This window comes from Gopherus flavomarginatus, chromosome 6 (assembly GCF_025201925.1).
Source record: "Gopherus flavomarginatus isolate rGopFla2 chromosome 6, rGopFla2.mat.asm, whole genome shotgun sequence".
NCBI classification, from domain to species: domain Eukaryota; kingdom Metazoa; phylum Chordata; order Testudines; family Testudinidae; genus Gopherus; species Gopherus flavomarginatus.
The window spans coordinates 79755575-79767850 of NC_066622.1; the positions used below are offsets into that span (position 1 = coordinate 79755575).

The window sequence follows — 12276 nt, forward strand, 5'->3', positions numbered from 1 at the left end:
CCAAATTTTTTCCAGTTTTAAACCTGACAATGCTGACAAAATTTAAAAAAATTCATCTTTTTTTTACAGGGGAAATAAATCCTTTCTTGACCAGCTGTAATCTCTTGGTACTGCACCCACTAGTTAATCTGTTGTAGTCATTTAGGAGAAAAGTACATAGTAAACTGTTTTTAAGCAACATGTTACAGTGTGAACATAATACAGTGCAAATTTGATAGCATGGATAAGCCACCCAAGTGTACACCTAAGGCAGCTTCATAATCACTGCCTCATTGTGTAATCTGCACCTACAGAACCCTGTGCTGCTGTTGGAAGAGAAATTATGTAGCACGTGGCTGTTGATGAAGGGTTCATTTATGCCTTTAGGGCACCAGCCCTCTGCTGGGAGGAGGGGCATACTGGTAAAGAAATAATGGATATAGAGCCATCACTGCCCTCAGTGAGAGCTCAGGGAAAACAGGTGGCTTCCCTGAAGCTCACAAGCATGCAGCAGGGATCTGTCCACAACTACAGGGAAAGAAACAGACTGTGGTCCCGTGCAGCCAGTCAGATCTTTTGGCTGATGTGTGGGGTTATCTAAGCCAGTTCTCTTTTCTTAAGGTGTTGTACAGGGGGTACACAAAGGGAGCAGTGTTTGTGCTTTGGAGAGAGCACAGACTGATGATGTGCTGCTATACAGGGAAGCACCCGTGTGCATTTTGAAAGAAGAGTTAACGAGGTTAGTTAAATCAAATAAATGGTCTTATTACATCTATGCTGTGACAGGGCACTTTGATCTATATCCATTATTTCTTTAGCAATATGGCACTTAAAATCTTTACCACTAGTTCTTAGGCTTTTCTTCACTATAAAACTAGCAGACCCGGCCCCTTTTTTCGGTGGGAGCTCCGTAGGGGCCTAAAAAATATGTAGAGAGTTTAAATGATGCTGAATATCAATTGCTACACCAAATTTTGGAGCAATAACATTGCAAAAACTTTGCAAGCCTATAGAGGGCTCAGTTAACTAACTTATAACACTGGCTGCATAATGAAGGTTATATCTGATGTTTAAACACACTATTTTTTACATGTTTGTTTGTTTTCCTGAGTAGTATAGTACACTTGTGAGTTAACAATCTTATTTAGGAAGCGTGTCTGTTGAATGCTTCCCCTGTAGGATACAATTATAATACTGGATATGGTGTTTATGAAGGAGGATGCAAAGCTTCTAGCACACTAAACTGTTCATTCTGGTATTAGGAGTATTCCTGACTTGAAAGGTGTCATCCATTTTAATGAGAATATTAGTGGAATAGGTAATAACTCTAAAACTAGAATGAAATTTTTAGTTGCATCCACCATAATTTAGGCCTCAGTGAGACATGTGCTTAAGACACGTGTAAGTGTTTGCAGGTTCGGGGGCTAATTGAGGCCATTTTGGTTTGCCAGGGGTTCCCTTGTTTGGTCTTTCCTGCTTTCACTTTCCTTGGGTTTTGCTTTTAGTTTTTTATACTGTCTTTCAAGAGATGGGGGTTTGACTCCTGGTCACAACTTCTCTTCTTTTTCCTTGGGCCAATGGAGTTGGGAGCTCAAGGGGACGCAATGTGATTGTTTTTGGGCTGAGGAGGAATATCTTGTGTTTCTCAGCAGTGACCTCTCCAGATGACCACAGAGCAGAGTTGCTTGGCTCTGAAAAGAAGTCTTGACCATCCTGTGTCAAAAGGCTGATAGCTGTGATGTCAGGCCAGTGTATGTGAGAAGGAAGGGAAAGTCTTCTTTTCTTGTGAGCAGCGTCAGTGGTTGCAGATTTTAAGATCTAACACTGGGTCATGTCACTTCTCTATTTGTACCCTTTCACTGGCTTCCCTCAGCCTTCCAAGCTTTTGCTCAGCTCTTCTCCGGCTAAATCACTGCTTATTTCTCTCTGCTCACCTCTTTCTTCTTCCCCCTGCACAAGCCCCTCCTGTTTAAGAGCTCCCTGTGTATCCTGCTCCCACTCTTGCCTTCAGACCTTCTTCCTTGCTGCCCTTTTGTGCTTGGGACAGGCTTTGTTCTAATCCCGCCTTTAAAAAACCCTGCTCCATAAGCCTGACAATAAGCCACTGAGGAGATGCATTTAAATGAGAAATATGTTAAACTGGCCATCGTGCATGGTTTGCTCTGTGTGTGTCCTGCACAATCTCAAGCTATATTTTCCTTTGTTTACTCTTGCAGAATTGCTAATTACCAACCCCAAGTGTTCAAAACACATGAATTAGGCGCCCAAAATTATGATTGGCTTAAAAGTCATTATACTTATAAAACCACGCGCTGCCACCCCACCCCATATTTTGGGTTCTTTTTATTTGTCTTTTGTTTTTCGAGTCTTTGGGGTGTGCACTTGGGTCACGTTTCTGAACTTTTCTGCACAACACTGGGAGCTAGAAAGTGGACAGCTGCTTTTCTTTTAAAATGGAAACAGATTTTCATGTAATCACAGGGTTCCAGGAGCTGAGGCTTAAAGAAAAACACCAAATATTGTCAGACTCGTGATAAAATCACAAGAGTTGGCAGACAACACTGTTGTCTCTCCATCACCCCCACAATGTTCCTAGTCTGTATGTAATGTGTTGGTTGTCTTTTCACTTATTGATCTTAGAGTGCCATTGTCTCAGAGCAGAGATTTTAGTCTTTTATAACTTGTAATGCACCACACATGCCTTTGGTACTAGAAATAATCTAATACCAAGTGCCTTGGATTTTAATGATCGAGCATTTCATAGCCAAGAAAGTTTATTTAAAAAAAAATGATTCCTTTGGGTCCCACAAACTGGTTCCTGTGCTCCCTCTGCGGGCTCTGCAGGAGCAGCAGACATGCACTGTCTTCTCCAAGCCATGATTGCACTGACAATGTTGATATGCAAACTAGAAGCTTCGTTGGGAGAGATTGTCCATGTTTGTATAACACAATTCCTCTTCATGGTGTACTGCTTTAACTACCTCACAGCATGTGCAGTACTTACAGGAAAGTGACAGAAGGACAGAGAGAAGTTTGGGATACTGAATCAATGGGTTGGTGATAACGAGTGTCAGCGGAGATATAGGATATGGACAGCGTGGAAGAGATGCATATGGGCCAGTTTTTTAAAAAAGCAATGGAGAATCCATAATGTGGGATCATTAATAATAATGACGATCAACTGTTGCATAGTGCTTTTCAGCCATTAATCTGAAAGCACTTTAAAAGGGAAGATTGGTATCATCAGTCCCATTTTACAGGCGGGAAAACTGAGGACCAGTGAAGTGATTTACCCAGAATCACATAGTGTGTCAGTGGCAGAACCTGAAATAGAACCCAGGACTCCTGACTCCTCTGCTGAGTGAAACAAAAGTTTAACCTCTAGTAGAAAGAAGTTAAAATTGTGGGGGGGAGAGGGAAGGAATTTGTGGAAGAGAACAAATACATAATGGAGTTTTGAAGAGATTATTGTCAGGAGCCATAAAGATCAATTTTTCACCAATGGTGTCTGCCAAAATGCAGGCTTCCTAAAATGGTTATTTTTCACCTGGACAAGTAATACAGCCAAATCAGTTTCTGAGGCAGATTGTGGCTTCATGACAATATACTTATTTCAACTGAGGATGCTGTTCTTAGCAAACAGTTTAATTTTTAGCTTTTTTACTATTTGTGAATTATCTGTTAACAAACTAAATGCTCCTGCAATCCAAATAGGAAGTAATTATAACTTACATTTTTTCATTATTCTACATTTGTCATCTAACCCTGAATGTGAGTATTTTGCAGTGTCTGAGTTGTTCCTTAACTATCTGGCTTCAACTCCTGATAATTGATCATTAGCGGTTGCTGATGGAGTGGGCACTGAAATCACATGGGATATTTTCTGCTTTGGAAGACTGGCTTTTCATGAATGTTCTTGCAAACAAAAAATCATTGTGTAAAAGTTAGTTGAAAATGAATAAAAAGGATTACAAACTGTATTTGTGTGTGAACTTTCTTCATTTTTCTGCCCAGTATATTCTGAGTTTTAGTGCCTATTAACAGAAGCCTATAAGGATACCCTGCTTGATTGCTGAGACAGCATGTAACAGAACCCATGCTGCCAGTAAGCTTTCCACTGTCCCTCCTCCTGCACCCTTACAGTATTTCTTTTAGGATTTAAACAGCATTTCCTCGACGTCAAGGGGCCGTGCCAAAGTAATCTGTACATTTGCTTTGTTTTGCTTCAGACAGGGTGGTGTTTTGTGGTATTTTGTCTCCTCCTCCTAAGCAAAGTTCAGGGTTGTTGTTGTGTTTTTTTTCAAATGGCAGTTCATAACATTCAGCAAAGACTCTCCATAAAGAAAATGAAAGAGAGTTCAGCATGGCATTTAATTGAAGAAAAAATATTTACTTTTCAGGTTAATAAATCTGGATACTCACTTTAGTAGAATTCACTGTCAGCTTCTCATCTTCATTTTTACAGATGAGCAAACTTTGAGGTTCAAACTGATGAAGTGGTTCACCCTAGTCTCACAGCGAATCAGTGGAATTGATGGTAATAGAACCTGGGGTTCCAAATCTTAATCCTTTCCCCCCGCAGCTTGCTTTTTAGAACTTTTGAAGTTCCATGAGTTTTTGCAGATCTGCTCTTGCAGCTTAAATGCTGCTGCATTGTACCCTTGAGGATGTGTGAGTAACGCATCTATATTTCATTGTAGGAAGATGAATCGTGTTATGTGAAGGCACTGAGGAAGTAGTCATCAGCTCCTGAGAGTAAGAAGGCACTGGTGGAACTCAGGTAGGAAGATTTTTATTCTCAGCTGGTAAAATACATATGGGCCTCTTGTCTTTTCTAGCCAGTGCATCATGGTTTATGCTTTAACCCCTCATCTGGTTGCTATCAAGGTTCATCAGCTCTTTTGAGAAGTAGTTCAATTGATGGCAATGACAAAACACTGCTAGCAAAGCCCTCGGTATAAAGATTAATTGGCTACCTTGGTTTAATTCTGTTGATTTAATATACAGTACAAACAAATGACGCTTGCACTGGCCTTTCCAGCTGTAAAATAGTTTGTTCTGCACACTCCCAGTAAACATGCACTTATAATAAACAAACTAGCAGTCCCTTAGTAGAAATTCAACAGTAGTTTCAATGAAGTAGTGTTTAGTATTTATATCTAGGTGTAGTGAGGAATGAAAAGTAACAAGAAGTATTTTTTTTTGTTTTTGTCATATTTAGACATGTTCTTCAAACTTGTTCTACTCTTTGTTTGATTCACTCTATTTTTTATAGTATTTAAAATACATAAGATGATAGGTTGTTGCATCTCTGCCTTTGGCATAGTTCCAGAGTACCTTAGTGGGTTTCAAGTGTTTTTGCAGTGTGGTTCACGTTTTGTCTTATGAATCAACTGCCCTCTCACTTGCTATCGTGTAGACCATTTCCACTTCAGCTCTCAAGAATGTCTACATGGCACAGCATAGGTGGGGAAGTGACTTTAGGGAAATGTTTAATGTATTTTCAGTTGTTTTTAATGCAAATTAGCAGCTGGAAATGAGGAGGAGGTGTTAGTACCATGTGACCATCCAGCTTTCTGCAGCTCACCAGCCAATGGTCCAAGGATCATAATTTGAGAGCCAATGTTGAGAGGGATTGACATTAGTGATAGAATAAACTTCCCTTATCTATTACTACCAATATTGCTCCCTAGCATTTCAATGATACATCTTGGTGAGGTGCAGACGATTGACCTGAAGCATTTCTTCATCAATGTTTCTTCCCAGCCTCACCTCCAAATGCCCCCTGCTCCTACCCACTGCGTATTTCAAGAACCAAATGAGAAAAAACTGTTTGACTAATATTTATACTCTGGGTGAGTATGTGTGGGGGGAGGGTATAGTGTAAATCTTGCTTCCAGCAGAAAATGCCATCCCAGTTTTGCCTCCGATAATTAGAAACATTTCTGACATGGCCACTAGAACCGGTTAGTGGTGTGTTCCTGCCATTTACTGTGCTTTTTTTTACTGTACTGCTGCCTTCCTTTTTGTGTGTTTTTCTCTTTTAAATCAAGAAAACCAAATATTCACTGGTATAGAACTAGCATTGTATGACCCCCCCACTTCCCCCTACATAATGAATGATTGCTTACAAATACTGATAAAAATGGAAGGCTATTATTCAGGGTTATGCTTTTAGTCATCTTTGATCACACTTAGCAGAACTTTCATGGACAAATCCATTCATTAACAGTACTAACAAAAACCAAATTGAAAAATGGGAAGACCAAAAAAAAAAAAAAAAAAGAGAGAGCAATTAACCAAGTCTTCGCTGGAGGGAAAGATCTCTTAATTAGTTATACCAAGACATAGATTAGTGCAGAACAAGAATGATAAAACCTTGCTTTAGAATACTCTGGGAATATTTTTGTAGCAATGTCCCAAAAGGTTCGTATATGTCTAAAGACTTGACCCTTTCAGTGCAAAATAATATGATGTGTCCAGCCATGGGTTAGAGAATTCAGCCAAATAATCTTTAAAAACAACCTTGTGTATGCTGTCCTGTCCATGGATTCTGGCTTCAAAGGAAAAATTTCCTTTTTCCATTCCATGAAGAAACTCAGGGGAAAGAAGTTCCTGGCTGTGCCTTCAGGTCACATGGTTTCACTGCTGTAGAGCAGGAATGTTTGCTATGGTATTTCCGGAGGCTTCACAGAAAGAGCAGCTTTTTTTTATTTTTTGCCAGCACAAGGACATTGCAATCTGAGAGTGCTACGAGCTCAAATGATGAGGGTTTCTGTTATAAACTGTGCGAGTGTGTCTTAAAGTGCATGTTTTTAATTAAAGAAAAATCAGAAAAACAATGTCAGGCAATGTTTTTGTTGTTGCACATGTGTGAGAGAATAAATCAGTTGTTACTGAAATGTGATTCTTGGCAAGCTAAATATTAACGCAAACCCCTCTGTTTAGATGCTCTTAACAGTTCCTTTTGACATGTGTCATTTTAAAAGGCATTCTGGAATCTGTCTTGATAGCTGTCATCTTGCAAACTGGAGTAATGGAAACAAAAGATGATCACTCAAACAAGGTTAGAGGGAAGAGCCATTCCCTAAGTCTTGCTGTCACAGTGAAGAATCCCCAAGTCAAATTAGGAGAGCTTTGAATTAGTTCTGGCTCCTGGGATCCTGCAGTTAAGATTATGCAAACCTGCTCTTTCTCATTGTAAGAAAAGCACTGAGACTCTGTAAACACCAATCCAGACCGGGCTGGAGGATGAAGTGTGAGGGCCTCAGTCTTGGACAGGATGGGGCCATTCCACTCGAGTGACTGGTTAGTGGAAGCTTTATAGCCATATCGATACAGCTTTATGCATGAGTGAGAGTAGTGATTGATGAAATTAGAGGTGAACATACCAATCCCATTGCAATTGCACAATGTGACACCATGGCTTTGTTTAAACTTCAAAAATATATACCTGCTTTCAAGGACTGTGTTGAAACAGCATTGCAAAATTTCATACTGTAGATGCATTTAGCCAGGGAAGAGTCATCAGCCCTGAGAACAGCAAACAGGCTTCTTGTAGAGAAAGTAATCTTCCTTCTGTTAAAAAGGAGTTCTCTGAACTTCTCTGAAAACTCTCCGTCTTCTTTTAATCTCTCATTAATGCTGTTTGGACAATGGTAAGTATAATCCATGAAAAAAATGAAATAAATGAAAAAAACTTGGTTAAAAAATTACTGAAATTGTCAGAGGTTTTTTTTGTTTGGAAAAAAAATAAATTTAAAAAACCTAACTTTTCAGATTTTTATTGAAATTAAAAAATTTTGAACAATTCTGTGAAAATACTCACCTTTAAAAATGGAAGGCCATTTTTCATGAACAAAAAATGCTTTTGACATGCTCCTTTAAATTATAAAATGGTAACTTCTAGAGGCCCCAGCAGAGGTCTGGGACACATTGTGCTAGACGCTACACATAGTAAGACTCAGTCCTTGTCCTGGAGATCATACACTCGAAAGAGACAAGACAGAGAAAGGGCAGGGAAAAGAAATAGCATTACCCCCATGTCATGGTTGTGGAACTGAGGCAAGGAGAGATTAAGTGATTTGCATGAGGTCAAAGAGGAAGTCTGTAAGTGAATCTAAGATTGAGCCCAGAGCTCCTGCATCCCAGACCAGCTCATTAACCAAAAACCATCCTTGTTTTTTAAGCTTTACTTCAGCAGTTTATCTTGTGAATGGATATTCCTATTGAATGAGACTATCTTGGTCTGCAAATGCAGTCTCAGTGGCTTTATTGAAACAAGAATATTTTCCTGTTCCAGTAAACTCTGGGATATTGATCACACCAGGTGCCACCTTTCTGTCTCAGCTATTAGCATTGAACTCCTGTGACTTGTGTCCAGGATCTGTTGGGAAAGTCTGACAGAAGGGAGTAAAAGATACTGGGTGGAGAAGACCCTTACAAGGGGAAGAGGAGGAGATGCAATCTTCCAGTTGGCAGGTGAGAAAACAATAAAACCCAGGACAACAGTGGATGACAAAGAAAGGAGGAGAGTAGAAAAGGACAAGAAGAAGTAGGAGCTGTGAGGGAGGAAAGGAATGGAAGAGATTAAGAAAAAAAAAAAAGCAGGGCTCAAAGAAGGAAAATATTACATGAAAGGAAAGGCAGGAGCCAGTAACCTGTCTAGGGAGAAGTAAATGTACCAAACCATGGGTCTCAAGGCTGCAGCAGGTGTGGGTGGGAAGTAACAGCAGTTCTGGGTTTTGGAACTGGAAATGGAGGTCACACGCTATTCATCTTTTCTTCCATTATCTTCCCCAAGACCAAATGGAAGTACAGCTCACAGCTCTACCTCTTATAATTCTACCTCAGCGAATAGGGTCTTACTAGGTCTTCCTGCAGCATGCACCATTGGATGAATTGAATTGTTAAGGCCAGCCTTAAACGTTAAGGGATCGTGTGATAACGTCAGTGTTAAAGATCAGTGATCAACAAAGAGACCCAAATAAACATGTACATCAGGGATCGGCAACCTTTGGCCCGCTGCCCGCCATGGTAAGCACCCTGGCGGGCCAGGTCGGTTTGTTTACCTGGCGCGTTCACAGATTCAGCCAATCGTGGCTCCCACTGGCTGTGATTTGCTGCTCCAGACCAATGGGAATGGCGGGAAGCGGCGGGCAGCACATCCCTTGGCCTGTGCTGCTTCCCACAGCCCCCATTGGCCTGGAGTAGCGAATCGCAGCCAGCCGGAGCCGTGATTGACCAAACCTGTGGATGCGGCAGGTAAACAAACTGGCCCATCCCACCAGGGTGCTTACCCTGGCGGGCCGCGTGCCAAAGGTTGCCGATCTCTGATGTACATATTCAATGTGAGAGAGCAGTTAGAAAACCCTACATGTCACTCTGGCCTTCTGAGAGGCTATTTTTAGCCATAGTATGCTGGTCAGATCTGTGGGTGTTTGGAAAGATCTACAGGCATACTAGAGGGCTTAGGTCAAATACTCTTCCTTGATAAGCAGATGTTTCTTATCTCTCCTCCCCTTTACCATCAAGAGGTCACCACAGCAGATGTGTTTAACTGTTCCTGTATATTGGTCCCTGAAAAGCAATTGACATATTCAGGAAATGGAAATGGTCCAGGAATGCCTTTAGATCAGAAGAGTTCTCTCCACACTCAGCGCAGGCTGCAGGTTATATTCAGTGACTTTTCGGCCTCTCTTGGGTACTTTAGCCTGGTTTGGAGGAAACTGTAGGGCTTATTACACTTACTATGAAGGCTTTATCCTCTAGCAGCTGTATAGTGGTTGTGGGAATAAAGAAACTGGATGCCATATTTTACAGCACACCACTAATTAGTCCTGCTCTGCTTTTCATGAGTGTAGCTTGGAATGAAGAAAAGAATGTCTCCTTGCCTGGGAAGAGACTGTAGTTCCCTTTTGGAAGGGGAACATGGCATACAATGCAATTTCAGTGAATTAATCTCCATCTTAACCTCCATGAATTGATATTCAGTTTTACTCCAAAGCTCTTGATTGGCCTGTAAAAACTCATGCCTAGTTTGTCCTTTAGGGACATCTCAAGAAAGAGACAGTGTCTGTAGGTTTGTCGTGACCGAAGAAATAGAAGCCAACAACAGGCATATTTGCAGGTCAGAAAGCTATGTAGTTCCTGTAAACTGAAGAGTAGTTTGCACCTGCGCTGTGTATTCCCTTTGTACACAGTGACTATTTAGGAAGTGTTCTCTTGCGTTCATTAAATTTTGTAAATTTGGACAGGCTGCAGCAAGTGCTACCTTGGGCAGCAGTGTTAGCACTGTCTGGTTCCTTAGCCTACCATGCATCAGGGCTTGAAACCCATAAGTTTGGGTTGATACCTGCATTGAACCTAAAAATGGTTAGGTTTTTTAATGCTGTATTTTGGGGGGGGGGGGTGTCTTACCAACCTGTTGCAAGACTACTACCCTGACACTAGTGGAGTTTCATTTAGAGATTAGAAGTGTACACTTCTACCCTATCCTTCAAACCCCTAAGGATTTGCGGCTGAGGAATCCAGAGCAAACTACTGTGTCCTGAGTCATAAAAAAAAATCATTTGAAGGTTGCCTCCGTTGGGGTGGCATAGACTAGAACCCATCGGCCTGTGCCTAGAGAAGTCAAGTGACAGGAAAAACAATGTACAGGTACAATGACTCCTTAAATATCATTAGTTTTTTACACTGGAAACAAATAGTGTCTTAATTAGGTTAAATATAAGTGTGCCAGATTTTTAAGCATATACACCTCTACCTTGACATAACGCTGTCCTTGGGAGCCAAAAAATCATACTGCGTTATAGGTAAAACCGCGTTATATTGAACTTGCTTTGATCCACCGGAGTGCACAGCCTCCCCCCCACCCCCGAGCACTGCTTTACCATGTTATATCCGAATTCGTGTTATATTGGGTTGCGTTATAGTGAGGGAGAGGTGTATTTCCTTCAAAAAAAAAAAGTTGAAACAGAGGAGAAATGAACACAGATAAATATAGAGAAATATCCAACTAACTCTGTATTGGATAGTACTGAATAAACCTTTATTAACCTTATGCTTGAGTTGTCTTCAAGGCTGTCACATGTAACACCCTGGTAAATGCCCAACTGGAATAAAGGACACTAACATGACTTCTTAGATAGTGCGAACATTGTATGTGAGTTTCATTTCCTGGAGGTAAAATGTCTCAGTGCTTTCCCTTGTCTCTTAGTTTATCTTGCCATTATCTGAGAATCCAAAGGGAGTTTCTGCAGCTCATTTTTTTTAAACGGAAGTTTATTTTTGGGAGGCTATTTTTCATGCACAGACTTAGCCATCGAAAGTCATCTTAAGCCCTGTAAACCTTTGTAAGGAAATCTTGTATACGGTAGACCAAAGGGACTCACAATTTAAACTAACTTTTCACAGGCTACACTTTTTTCATTGAATTTCACAGTGATTGGGAAAGATGGAGTTTCCTGGTAACGAAAAGCGGGCAGAATAGGTTCTATTTTTGACGCTCCATTCTTAGAACTGTGGAAGTTATACTGACATAGCTGCACCAGTGTAAACCCCCTAATATAGACACGCTACAACCTGATTCCATACTGCCTGGGATAAATTATACTGTGTAGCACTTCCACATCAGGAATTTGTGTTACGCAGGTGCAAAAAGAAAATCTCAGTATAGACAGGCCCTTAGTTTGGTGTACCTTCCTCTGAAAATAGGGCTTTTTGTGGGGTGTTTTTTGTTTCTGTTTGGGCTTTTTTTTTGTCTGCACTGCTTTAAAGCAAACTAAGAGGAATTTTCAAATACTCTATCATCATGTAACCTTTCAGGATGCTTATTGCTGTATCCTGTACTAGAAAACATTTTATTTTGCTATGGAAAAGATCCAAGCATAGTTTTGTGTCCTTTTAAAGGGTGTTAGCATGCATTTTTTTCTTTGTGTGTAGAGAAATAAATAAGATACTGTCCGTGTCTTAATTTTTTTCTCCTATATGAAAACAGTTTATTGGCTAACATTGGCTACATTTTTACTTTTTTTCTTAATCTTGTTTGTCTGTTCAGAGTGTTCTTCCAGCTATCAGAAATGTATTGTTCTAGGGGTCTTTCATAAGCTGTTCTAGGAATTGGCATGTTTTAGTGAAATGCATGTTGAAGGGACAATTGGATAGTATGACTTGTGTGGCATATGTTTCTATAAAATTAAACAAAGCATAATACAGGGGTTCTCAAACTGGGGGTTGGGATCCCTCAGGGGGTCACAAGGTTATTACATGGGGGGGTCGCGAGCTGTCAACCTCCAC

At 40.6% G+C, this 12276-nt stretch overlaps 1 protein-coding gene across 13 annotated transcripts in view; it reads left to right on the top strand.

The window, feature by feature from the left end:
- The window catches only part of ZMIZ1 (zinc finger MIZ-type containing 1), a 509185-nt gene that overhangs the window by 168250 nt on the left and 328659 nt on the right, over positions 1 to 12276 (top strand). For all 13 annotated transcript variants that reach the window (XM_050960048.1, XM_050960044.1, XM_050960038.1 and 10 more), the window contains one exon: positions 4680 to 4759. The gene's annotated coding sequence lies outside the window, so the exon portion shown is untranslated. The remainder of the gene's footprint in view (positions 1 to 4679; positions 4760 to 12276) is intronic.